This window comes from Pyrus communis, chromosome 1, assembly GCF_041283825.1.
Source record: "Pyrus communis isolate YQ-2024b chromosome 1, ASM4128382v1, whole genome shotgun sequence".
Lineage (NCBI taxonomy): Eukaryota > Viridiplantae > Streptophyta > Magnoliopsida > Rosales > Rosaceae > Pyrus > Pyrus communis.
This window is the reverse complement of record NC_142565.1, coordinates 20,433,480-20,444,920: the sequence shown is the minus strand read 5'-3', so window position 1 is coordinate 20,444,920 and position 11,441 is coordinate 20,433,480. Positions and strand designations below refer to the sequence as shown.

The window sequence follows — 11,441 nt, the reverse complement described above, 5'->3', positions numbered from 1 at the left end:
ACAATTCCTTGTATTATTGGCCAAACTAAGTTCGAACATGCTACGTTAGACTTAGGAGCTTCAATTAACGTCATGCCATACTCTATTTATGCTTCAATGAACCTTGGTGAATTGAAAAATGATGGTGTGATTATTCAGTTGGCCGATAGATCTAATGCCTATCCAAAGGGTGTATTGGAAGATGTCTTAGTGCAGGTGAATAATTTGATCTTTCCGGCGGATTTCTACGTCCTTGAAATGGAAGACACTACCCATGCTCCATCCTTGCCGCTTCTTCTTGGGAGGCCATTCATGAAGACGGCCCGAACTAAGATAGACGTGTTTAAAGGCACTTTAACAATGGAATTCGATGGGGAAGTGATTGATTTTAATATTTCTGAAACTATGAGATTTCCTAATGATGATCACTCATGTTTCTCTATTGATATTCTTGATTCTTTGGCGTAGGAACACCTTGATCAATTACATGGAGACGCACTTGAAATGGTCATTACAAATGGCATAGAAGTGAAGGATCACATGGCTGCCACCATAGCAACCCACGACACACAATTGCAATCCTATGCCGTGGCCTTTGATGAGGAAGTGATTGAGACCGTGGCAGGCCTAGAGTCATTGCCACGGCTCCAAGGTAAGTCCCCTAGTCCAATCTCAATTCCAATTTCAACTAACAAGTTGCTTCCTTCTATAGAACAACCACCTACCCTTGAGCTTAAACCGTTGCCAAATCACTTGAAGTATGTGTTCTTGGGCGAGCAAGACACATTGCCCGTCATTTTAGCATCATCACTCACGGCACAAGAGGAGGAGAAATTGATGAGGGTTCTCAAAGAGCACAAAACGGCCATTGGGTGGACTTTGGCCGATATCAAGGGCATAAGCCCTACCACGTGCATGCATATAATTCTCATGGAAGAAGGCGCCAAACCATCAAGGGAAGCCCAACGTCGACTCAACCCACCAATGATGGAAGTGGTGATGTGAGAATTATACGCACACAAATTAAACCCTCTTTTTATCAATTGTAGTGAAGAATGTAAGTAGGGATCGTTCTGGACCGGGGATTAGGAGGGATTGTTAATCACTTGGATTTGACTCAAAAACGTAAAAACACAATATAAAACACTATACTAGACTCAAAGAATGCAAAACTAAACTTTAAAACACCAAAACAAACCAAAAGACTCAAAACAGCAAGAAAACACTCAAAACTGCCTTAAAACACAATCTGGGCAGTTTTGAACACTAGACACAACTTTGGACGAAAATTGGTTTTAACTTGACCTAAGACACTCAAAACTACAAACTAAAGTGATTTCTAACTACTATGACTCAACAAAGTAAAGGGGGATTGGTTTTGGACGAATTTAAAAACAAAACAAACTTTTTAAATTAGAACAGATTGTAAAAACGAATTTGATGGAATTGAATGGATGGGAAGCTAGCTAAGGGGTTCATCTCCACACATGTTATACTTGCATATAAAACGATTTCCAATTGCTTTTCAATAACCCATGAATTCTCAACGCCCCAGATTAACCGTGAATTGCACTAATTAACCCTCAGATTTTCCTAACGTTATTGAATTGGATGATTGCATACAACAACCCAAAGCATTCCCCACAAGTTCCCTACATGAATTGCATAATAGAGATACAAGCAAGAATCATTAAGTTCTTTGAAAACCATAAGCATTGACGAAGCACTCGTTACTATGAATTGCATGAAACTTATGCCAAGAATTTACTTAACGCAATTGAGATCATCAACTTTTACTACTTGTGAATATAATTCCATAACGATTAGGTGAAATTTCCTTATATCCTAGCATCCAATTTATGCATGATAATTAAGCGTGCACTCTCAACCAACACACACAAATCAATGTAATTCACATAGATAAGTAAATTGAATTCACAACTTATGAAACGCAATTAGAAGTAATCAAATCATATCGCAAGCATAAACATGTATTTCGAATCCCCCCCTAGCCAAGGGGGGGTTTAGTTCCTCATACGTACAAGACAAAGAAAAGTAAATTTAACCATTGAAATTAAAGGAGAGGAAACACCTAAAAATTCCAGCAACTCGAACTTGAATTGCATGCACGTCCAAGCCCTCTTCTCCTCCTCTTTGTTACGGCACAAGGTCTAAGGACAGGTTTTGGGTGGTATTTGTATGGAGGAATGGATGTGTGATAGTAGGGTAGTGTTTAGGAGGGATGGGGGGTATGGCAAGGTGGGAAAATATGGAGAATGGTGAAGGATGGCTGCGGCAAGGGGTTGGGAATGTATTTAGGCGAATTTCTGAATGTGGAGGAGTGAATGATTCAATTGGTGCAGCAAGGGGGTCTATTTATAGTGCAAAATCCCTCTCAATTTAGCAAGGAAAAGGACTAAGTGTTTGAAGATGACAAGGAATTCAAAACCCATCAGGAATAGGCCATCTAGAAGGTAGGAAACCCCAAAGGAAAAGGAATAGAGGCGCCAGATTTTTAGGGTTCTAGAAACAAAGTGTTTTGTGGCAGAAATTGGCACTTCTAGAAGGATTTGGGGCGCCACCTTTGTAGGAGATAAGATAAGGTTTCTAGAATCATGATTTAAGTGCCATATTTGTAGGGAAAAAGGGATAAGGGTGCTGCACCTTCTTAGGGATAATGTTAGGGCTTCTAGAAAGCCTAAAAACTAAGGGGAGATGGATAAAACCCACGGCAAAGATAGGATAGGGCATCTAAGGCTTCTAGAAACCCTCCAAGATAAGGTAAAGTGCATGGCATCCCTATAGGATTAGGATAAGGTGTCCTAAAGTGTTTAGGACTCCTCTTTGTGGCTGAAAACCTTGTGCATTAGGATTAGGAAAGCTAATCCTTCTTCATCTTGGAATTCTTCTCCTTCTTGGACTTGGAAAACTTCTTTGTTGCTGCAACTTGAGGCCATTGGGATTTAACTTTCCTACTTCAACTAGGAAACCTTGTTTGAGTAGGAAACTTTGTTCTTCTAGGAATCCTTATTCAACTAGGAAACCCATTTTAACTAGGAATCCTAATTCAACTAGGAAACCTTGCTCAAGTAGGAATCATCATCTTCAAGTCTTCACTTTCGTCCATCCTCTTGGCTCCAAGCATATGATATCCATTCCAAGCTCTAATTTGCTCCAAAAGGCTCCAAAATGCATCCTTTTGCATACTTTGCCCTTAAATCCTGAAAATACATAAAACTAGCTTAAAAGACTACTTTACTAAGGAAAAACACTATAAATGCACAAGAACAAGCTAGTCCTCGAGCAAAACAAAACGAAAACAAACAAACAAAATGACACTAAACAAGTAAAACACAACCTAAACCTTCCAACAATCGCCTCAGGGATTTCCAATGCACATGACATGTTAAAAATCATCATTCCCATAGATTTTAGCCATCTTTACGCTTAAGCATTTACTTAATCATGGTCACTACTCATTAGTTCACAAATAACCAATTAAAACATGATTTTGAATGTAGTAACATGCCTTAGAGAATTTCCTCAATTCCTTACTAGATATGCACTCAATTTTCACACAGATTTTCTGACTACACACCCTATACTAATTATATGTGAGAAGATAGAGGTAAATATGAAAACGAATGCTCACATATATGTATGACAAAGAAAGCACTTTTCGGAGTTAAAAAAAAACATGTTTATCAATATGATCTCATGAATGGAATGCTACTACTTAGATGCGAGAACCAGTGACACCATATGCTCGTACCAATTTTAAACTCCACAAATTGAAACACATAACACTCAAGATTAAAGTCAAGGGTTGTAACGGGGCTTGGGGAGTTGGCTAACAACGAAAGGATAGGGAAAACAAACGTTCTTTAAAGCAATAGTAAGCAACATAATGAAATTGAACTTAGAATTCCCCTTAGAATGCCGAAATCAACTTTTAAACTCAAAGGGAAGGTTCAAGCAATCAATTAGGGCCGAATTCAATGCTTTGGACCCTTCCTTCAACAAACAACACTTGAGAACACTCTTTCACATCTTTTCAACTCCTTTTTCATTCTTTTCACAACTTTTCTTTTTTTCTTCTTATTTTCCACGAAATTTTTTTTTTCTTTTTTTTTTTTTTTTTGTCTTTTCTTTTCTTTGCCGTGCCTCATTCAAGACTTTGGCACACCCATATATCAAGAATCCTTCCCCCACACTTGTTTTCTGCAATGCAATGATCAAAAGGAATTCATCTTGAGTTATGCTTTTACTATGCTTCAAGAACAAAGGTATGGGTGGTCCTACTCTAGGCTAGGTGAGGATAATTGTGGGTTAACAAAGAAAGTAGGCTACACAAGGCTCAACGGGGTTAAATCCTACAAAACAAATGAAATAGGGAAATATGGCAATTTGGCTATGTTGGTCACTACACAACTTCATCTTGAATATGTGTTATGCAATTCAATAACATGCTTTGAATGAATTGGGCATGAGTTCTAGTGTTTGGAACTAAATGATGAAACGCCTTCTAAGTAGCAACCAAGCAAAGAATAATGAGATCATGCAACGACTTTTAGAAAACAACAATGCACAGATTATTAACTCTCCAAATAAACGTTTAGGCTCAAGTCTCACAAGGTTGTAGCGTTAGTTTGAGTTCCTTCCTTCAAGCATATTACAAAAACTGATTTTTTTCTTTTATGATTGCATGTGAATTCATAAGTTATAACCACAACCAAGCATGAACCAAAGAGTAAATCAAACTTTCATCCATGTTTACAACTCTCTTTAATAGTCATGCAATTACAAACCGAATCCTCATCATTGTGTTGGAAGGTACCTTAAGACACAAAAACAACTCTTTTTGGGTTTTTTGAAACAATTTTTCAAATTTTTATGGGATTTTCGGATTTTTAGAACAACAAATACTAAAACACACCAAAACAGCCTAAAAACAGCAAGAAACAACATTTGAAATTATGGGTGATAAAACCCTACGAATTTGCATCAAAACACTTTGGTTACCCCCCCACACTTAAATCAAACATTGTCCTCAATGTTTCAAGCATAGACTCACACAATTAACAAACAAACAAACAAAACAACATCTAACAACCTAACATGGCAGAAACAAAATCAACAACACAGATAAGAGTTTAGGAACGCAAATCTGGAATTGGAGTGCTTTCTCGGTCTTCCTTTGTTGAATGCATGGGTTGCCTCCCAAGTAGCGCTTGCTTTAACGTCGTACAGCCGGACGAAGACCTCATTCACTCCTTACTAGGGCCCACGGCTTCCAAGGGTATGTCATCCACGGCATGTTCCATAAAGGTGTCATAATAGGGCTTCAAACGATGCCCGTTCACCTTGAATGCGTGTCCCATTTTCAAGCTTTGGATTTGGACTGCACCATGAACAAAAACATTAGTAATAACAAATGGTCCAATCCACTTAGAACGTAACTTACCGGGAAACAAACGTAAACGGGAATTGAACAATAGCACTTTCTGCCCAATTGAGAATGATTTCCCACGGATCATGTTGTCATGGAAAGCTTTGGTCTTTTGCTTGTAAATGCTTGCATTATCGTACGCCTCGTGCCTTATCTCATCAAGCTCATTCAATTGGAATTTCCTAAGACTTCTCGCTTCATCTAAGTGCATGTTGAACTTCTTGACAGCCCAAAGAGCTTTATGCTCCAACTCCACCGGAAGATGGCACGCCTTGCCATAGACAAGTCGAAAAGGGGACATCCCAATTGGGGTTTTGTATGCCGTACGATACGCCCAAAGTGCATCATCTAACCGTAAACTCCAATCCTTTCTTGTTGGCCCAACGGTCTTCTCAAGTATTTGCTTGATCTCTCGGTTGGAAACCTCGGCTTGGCCATTCGTTTGAGGATGGTAAGGTGTAGAAACCTTATGGGTGACATGGTATTTCCTCAATAACGCTTCAATGGTCCGATTGCAAAAGTGTGACCCTCCATCACTAATGATCACTCGTGGCATTCCAAACCTTGCAAAAATGTTAGTTCTAATAAAATCTGCAACCACTTTAGAATCATTAGTCCGGGTGGCCTTGGCTTCCACCCATTTTGACACATAATCAACCGCAAGCAAAATATACATGAAACCATACGATGAAGGGAAGGGACCCATAAAATCAATACCCCAAACATCAAAAATTTCAACATTTAGGATAGAAACTTGCGGCATTTGGTCCTTTGCACTAATACCACCCATTCTTTGGCATTTATCACATGTTAAGCAAAACGTTCTAGCATCCTCAAAAACACTAGGCCAATAAAATCCACATTGTAACACTTTGAGGGCCGTGCGTTGTGTGCCAAAGTGCCATCTACATGCATATGTGTGACAAAAACTCAAAATTGAATTACATTCAGAATCGTGCACACAACGACGTATAATCTGATCGGGGCAAAATTTCCATAAGTATGGATCATCCCACACATAAAACCGTGCATCATGCCTAAGTTTATCACGTTGGTGCCTAGTGAACTCACTTGGAATACGTTTTGACACCAAAAAATTGAAAATATCGGCATACCAGGGTGTACTAACCTTAATGGACAGCAATTGTTCATCGGGGAATGTCTCGGCAATGGGCAGGGCCTCTTCATTGTGCACCATTCGGCTTAGGTGGTCAGCCACCACGTTTTCACTTCCCTTCTTGTCCCGAATCTCTATGTCGAACTCTTGAAGTAGCAACATCCATCAAATTAGCCGTGGCTTGGCCTCCTTTTTAGTGAGCAAGTACTTCAGAGCTGCATGATCAGTGAAAACAATTACTTTAGTACCAATTAGATATGATCGAAATTTATCTAAAGCAAAGACAACAGCAAGAAGTTCTTTTTCCGTAGTGGAGTAGTTCAATTGTGCATCGTTCAATGTCCGTGAGGCGTAGTAGATGACATGCGGCCTCTTGTCCTTTCTTTGTCCTAAAACTGCTCCTAAAGCATAGTCGGACGCATCACACATGAGCCCGAAAGGTAGACTCCAATCCGGTGGAACAATGATGGGTGCCGTGGTCAATAACTCCTTAAGTTGGTTGAATGATGCCGTGCACTCCTTGGTGAATTCAAACGTCACGTCTTTTTGTAGAAGGCGGCAAAGAGGTTGTGCAACCTTCGAGAAATCCTTGATAAACCTACGATAGAATCCTTCATGGCCAAGAAAAGAACGAACCTCTCTAACCGAAGTTGGAGAGGGTAAGTGACGTACAAGATCTATTTTCGACTTATCAACCTCAATACCGTTTTCAGAGACTATATGACCTACAACTATGCCTTGTTTAGCCATGAAATGGCATTTCTCCCAATTAAGAACAAGGTTAGTTTCAACGCAACGTTTTAAGATTAAACTAAAATTATGCAAGCAACCATCAAAAGAATCACCAAACACGCTAAAATCATCCATAAACACTTCAATGATTTTCTCAACATAATCAGAAAATATGCTCATCATGCATCGTTGAAATGTAGCAGGTGCATTACATAAACCAAAAGGCATGCGACGATATGCAAAAGTATCGAAGGGGCATGTAAAAGTGGTTTTTTCTTGATCTTCGGGTGTTATGACAATTTGATTATAACTAGAATAACCATCAAGAAAACAATAGAAAGCATAACCGGCTAACCTCTCAAGCATTTGGTCGATGAACGGCAATGGGAAGTGATCCTTCCTTGTTGCGGCGTTTAGCTTCCTATAATCGATGCACACCCTCCAACCGGTTTGAATGCGTTGAGGAACAAGTTCATTCTCGACATTTGCAACCACAGTCACTCCAGATTTCTTCGGAACGCATTGAACGGGTGAGACCCACTTACTATCCGAGATTGGATAGATTACTCCACAATCCAAAAGCTTGATTACCTCCTTCTTCACAACTTCCATCATCGGAGGGTTGAGACGGCGTTGAGCCTCTCGGGATGTTTTGGACCCTTCCTCTAGAAGTATGCGATGCATGCATGTAGTAGGGCTAATTCCCTTGATGTCGGCTAAGGTCCATCCAATTGCCGTTTTGTACTCCTTAAGCACTCGCACCAATTTGCTCTCTTCTTGTGCCGTGAGTGAGGATGAAATAATGACGGGCAACGTGTCATCCTCGCCCAAGAAAACGTACTTCAAATGGCTAGGCAACGGCTTAAGTTCAAGTGTAGGTGGCTGCACAATTGAGGGAAGCATTTTATTAGCCGAAACTGAATTTAAAATAGGGTCCGAATACTTACCCGATTGTGATGGCAATGACTCGAGGGCAGCCACCATCTCAATGACCTCATCATTAGGGGGCACGGCAAAAGAATGATCATGCATGCCGTAGGTTCCCATGGTTGTGGCTTCAATGCTTTTCTTGTCCATGCCTTGTGCAATGACCAATTCAAGTGCATCGTTGTTCAATTTGTCAAAATAGTCCTGCGACAAAGAGTCAATTACATCAATAGCAAAACATGAATGATTCTCACTAGGGTACTTCATAGAATCAGAAAGATTAAAATTAATAACTTCCCCATCAAATTCCATCGTCAACGTGCCATTATAGACGTCAATCTTTGTCCGAGCAGTTTTCATGAATGGCCTTCCGAGGAGGATGGGCAATGAAGGGGCATGGTCCGATTCATCCATCTCAAGTACGTAGAAGTCCGCCGGGAAGATCAAATGATTAACCTGCACTAACACATCTTCCAAAACTCCCTTTGGATAGGCATTAGATCTATCGGCTAATTGTATGATCACACCATCGTTTTTCAATGCTCCTAGGTTCATAGATGCATAAATTGAATATGGCATGACATTTATAGATGCACCTAGGTCTAACATGGCAGATTCAAACCTAGAATTACCAATAACACACGGAAGTGTAAAACTATCCGGATCTTTGCATTTTGGGGGCAGCTTGCGTTGTAAGATGGCTGAGACGTTTTCACCTACTTTGACCACCTCCTTGGTCGAAATCCTCCTCCTATTGGTGCAAAGTTCCTTCAAGAACTTGGCGTACCTCGGGACTTGCTTGATTGCATCCAAAAGGGGGATATTGACTTGAACTTTCCGAAACGTCTCCAAAATGAACTTTTCCGCTTCTTCTTTCTTTGTTTGCTTAAACCTACTAGGAAAAGGAACATTCGCAGGAAAATTATTAGTAGGAACCGAACTTGACACGTTTTTACCTTTATTGGATGAATTGGACGACTTGGGATCACTTGGAACTTGCGGCACATTTGGTTCCACCTTGGCCGTGAGTGGCCTTTGCTCCTCCTCTTCAATTCTCAACTCGTCCTCCTCGTTGGAACGTGAATTGGATGGGTTGAGGTCAGATCCGACTTGCTTTCCACTTCGCAAATGCATAGCTTTTGCAGATTCGAATCCACCTTTCGGATTGACCACCGTTGAGCTAGGCAACCTTCCTTGCTCAGGAAATTGCCCCATGAACTCGGCAATTTGTCCCACTTGTTTCTCCAAGTTGTCCACCCTCTTGTCTTGGATTTGCCTCTCTTTGTTTTGAGTTTGGACTTCCTGCGTCAAAGTAGTAAGTAATTGAAAAATCTTATCATTATCACTTGAATTACCTACATTGCTTTGGGCAGGTTGTGCTTGGGCTTATGGTGGTGCCAACGGCTTTTGATAGAAACCCGGGGGTTGTTGCCTAAATCCGCTTTGTTGTTGACCTTGTTGGGGGTCTCGCCATTTGAAATTCGGATGATCACGCCAACCAGGATTGTAAGTATTAGAAAACGGATCACCACGTGTTTGGTATTGGTTGCCATATCCCACGGCATTGAGTGTCTCCCACCCTCCATTCTCGATCAATTGTGGGCACTTGTCCGTAGGGTGTCCTTGCATGGAGCATACGCCACAAGAAGCTACGGTTTTGACTTTTGGACCTTCCACCACCTGAGAAAGCAACGTAGTAAGGTTAGCCATTTGATTTTGAAGTTCGGTTATGGCACTTACCTCATTGACTTGGTGTTGCCGTGGGGTACTCCTCTGTCCAACGCCTTCGTATTGTTGAGCGTTCAATGCTCGATTAGCAATCAAGGTCTTTGCAGCCGTGGGGATCTTGTCCACCAAGGCTCCTCCCGCTGAGGCATCTAGCATTTGACGTTCAATAGGTAGAAGTCCCTCGTAGAAGTATTGTAGAAGTAGTTCCTCCTTCATTTGATGATGTGGACATGAAGCAACAAGAGATTTAAAACGTTCATAATAAGTAGGAAAGGATTCACCTTCATCTTGTTGAATTCCACTTATCCTTTTTCGTAGGAGGATGACTCGAGAAGTTGGGAAAAACTTCTCCAAGTAAGCTCGTTTCATGCTCTCCCATGATGTGACAGTTCCGGGAGCCAATTCGTACAACCAATCTTTCGCTTTCTCTTGGAGAGAAAAGGGAAAGGCCTTCATCTTCAAGATGCTCTCATCCACGTTCATCGGAGTCATGCTTGAGCAAACGACTTCAAACTCCTTCAAGTGCTTGTTCGGATCTTCCATGGATAGCCCATGGTACTTCGGAATGTGATGTAATAGGCTTGACTTCAATTCGAACTCGGCAGTCTTGTCTTGAGCCGCCCTTGGGTATTGGATGCACAAGGGTGCGGCATTGGCCAATCCCGAAGCGGAAAGCTCCTTGATTGTTCGGTTGTCCGCTGCCATGTCTTCCACTTTCTTCAAATTCAGAAACGGACTCGGAACTTGCACTTGATTCACTAGGTTCCGGGTTCTTCCTCTTACGTCTCAACTCACGCTCAAAATCGTCGTCAAAGTCTAAAATATGTTCGTGAACCGGATTAGAACTCCGAGTCATAAACAAGTACCTAAAACAAGAAACAAAATAACATAAGAATCTGATCTAATAAAAAAACGAAAATAACAATCCAAGGGATTAGCAAAGTTGCTAATCCCCGGCAACGGCGCCAAAATTTGGTGTGAGAATTATACGCACACAAATTAAACCCTCTTTTTATCAATTGTAGTGAAGAATGTAAGTAGGGATCGTTCTGGACCGGGGATTAGGAGGGATTGTTAATCACTTGGATTTGACTCAAAAACGTAAAAACACAATATAAAACACTATACTAGACTCAAAGAATGCAAAACTAAACTTTAAAACACCAAAACAAACCAAAAGACTCAAAACAGCAAGAAAACACTCAAAACTGCCTTAAAAACACAATCTAGGCAGTTTTGAACACTAGACACAACTTTGGACGAAAATTGGTTTTAACTTGACCTAAGACACTCAAAACTACAAACTAAAGTGATTTCTAACTACTATGACTCAACAAAGTAAAGGGGGATTGGTTTTGGACGAATTTAAAAACAAAACAAACTTTTTAAATTAGAACAGATTGTAAAAACGAATTTGATGGAATTGAATGGATGGGAAGCTAGCTAAGGGGTTCATCTCCACACATGTTATACTTGCATATAAAACGATTTCCAATTGCTTTTCAATAA

General features: G+C 40.6%; 1 pseudogene; it reads right to left on the bottom strand.

Moving 5' to 3' along the window:
- Positions 1-5,310: 5,310 nt before the first annotated feature.
- LOC148699331 (uncharacterized) lies at positions 5,311-10,475 on the bottom strand (annotated as a pseudogene).
- Between the last annotated feature and the right edge of the window lie 966 nt (positions 10,476-11,441).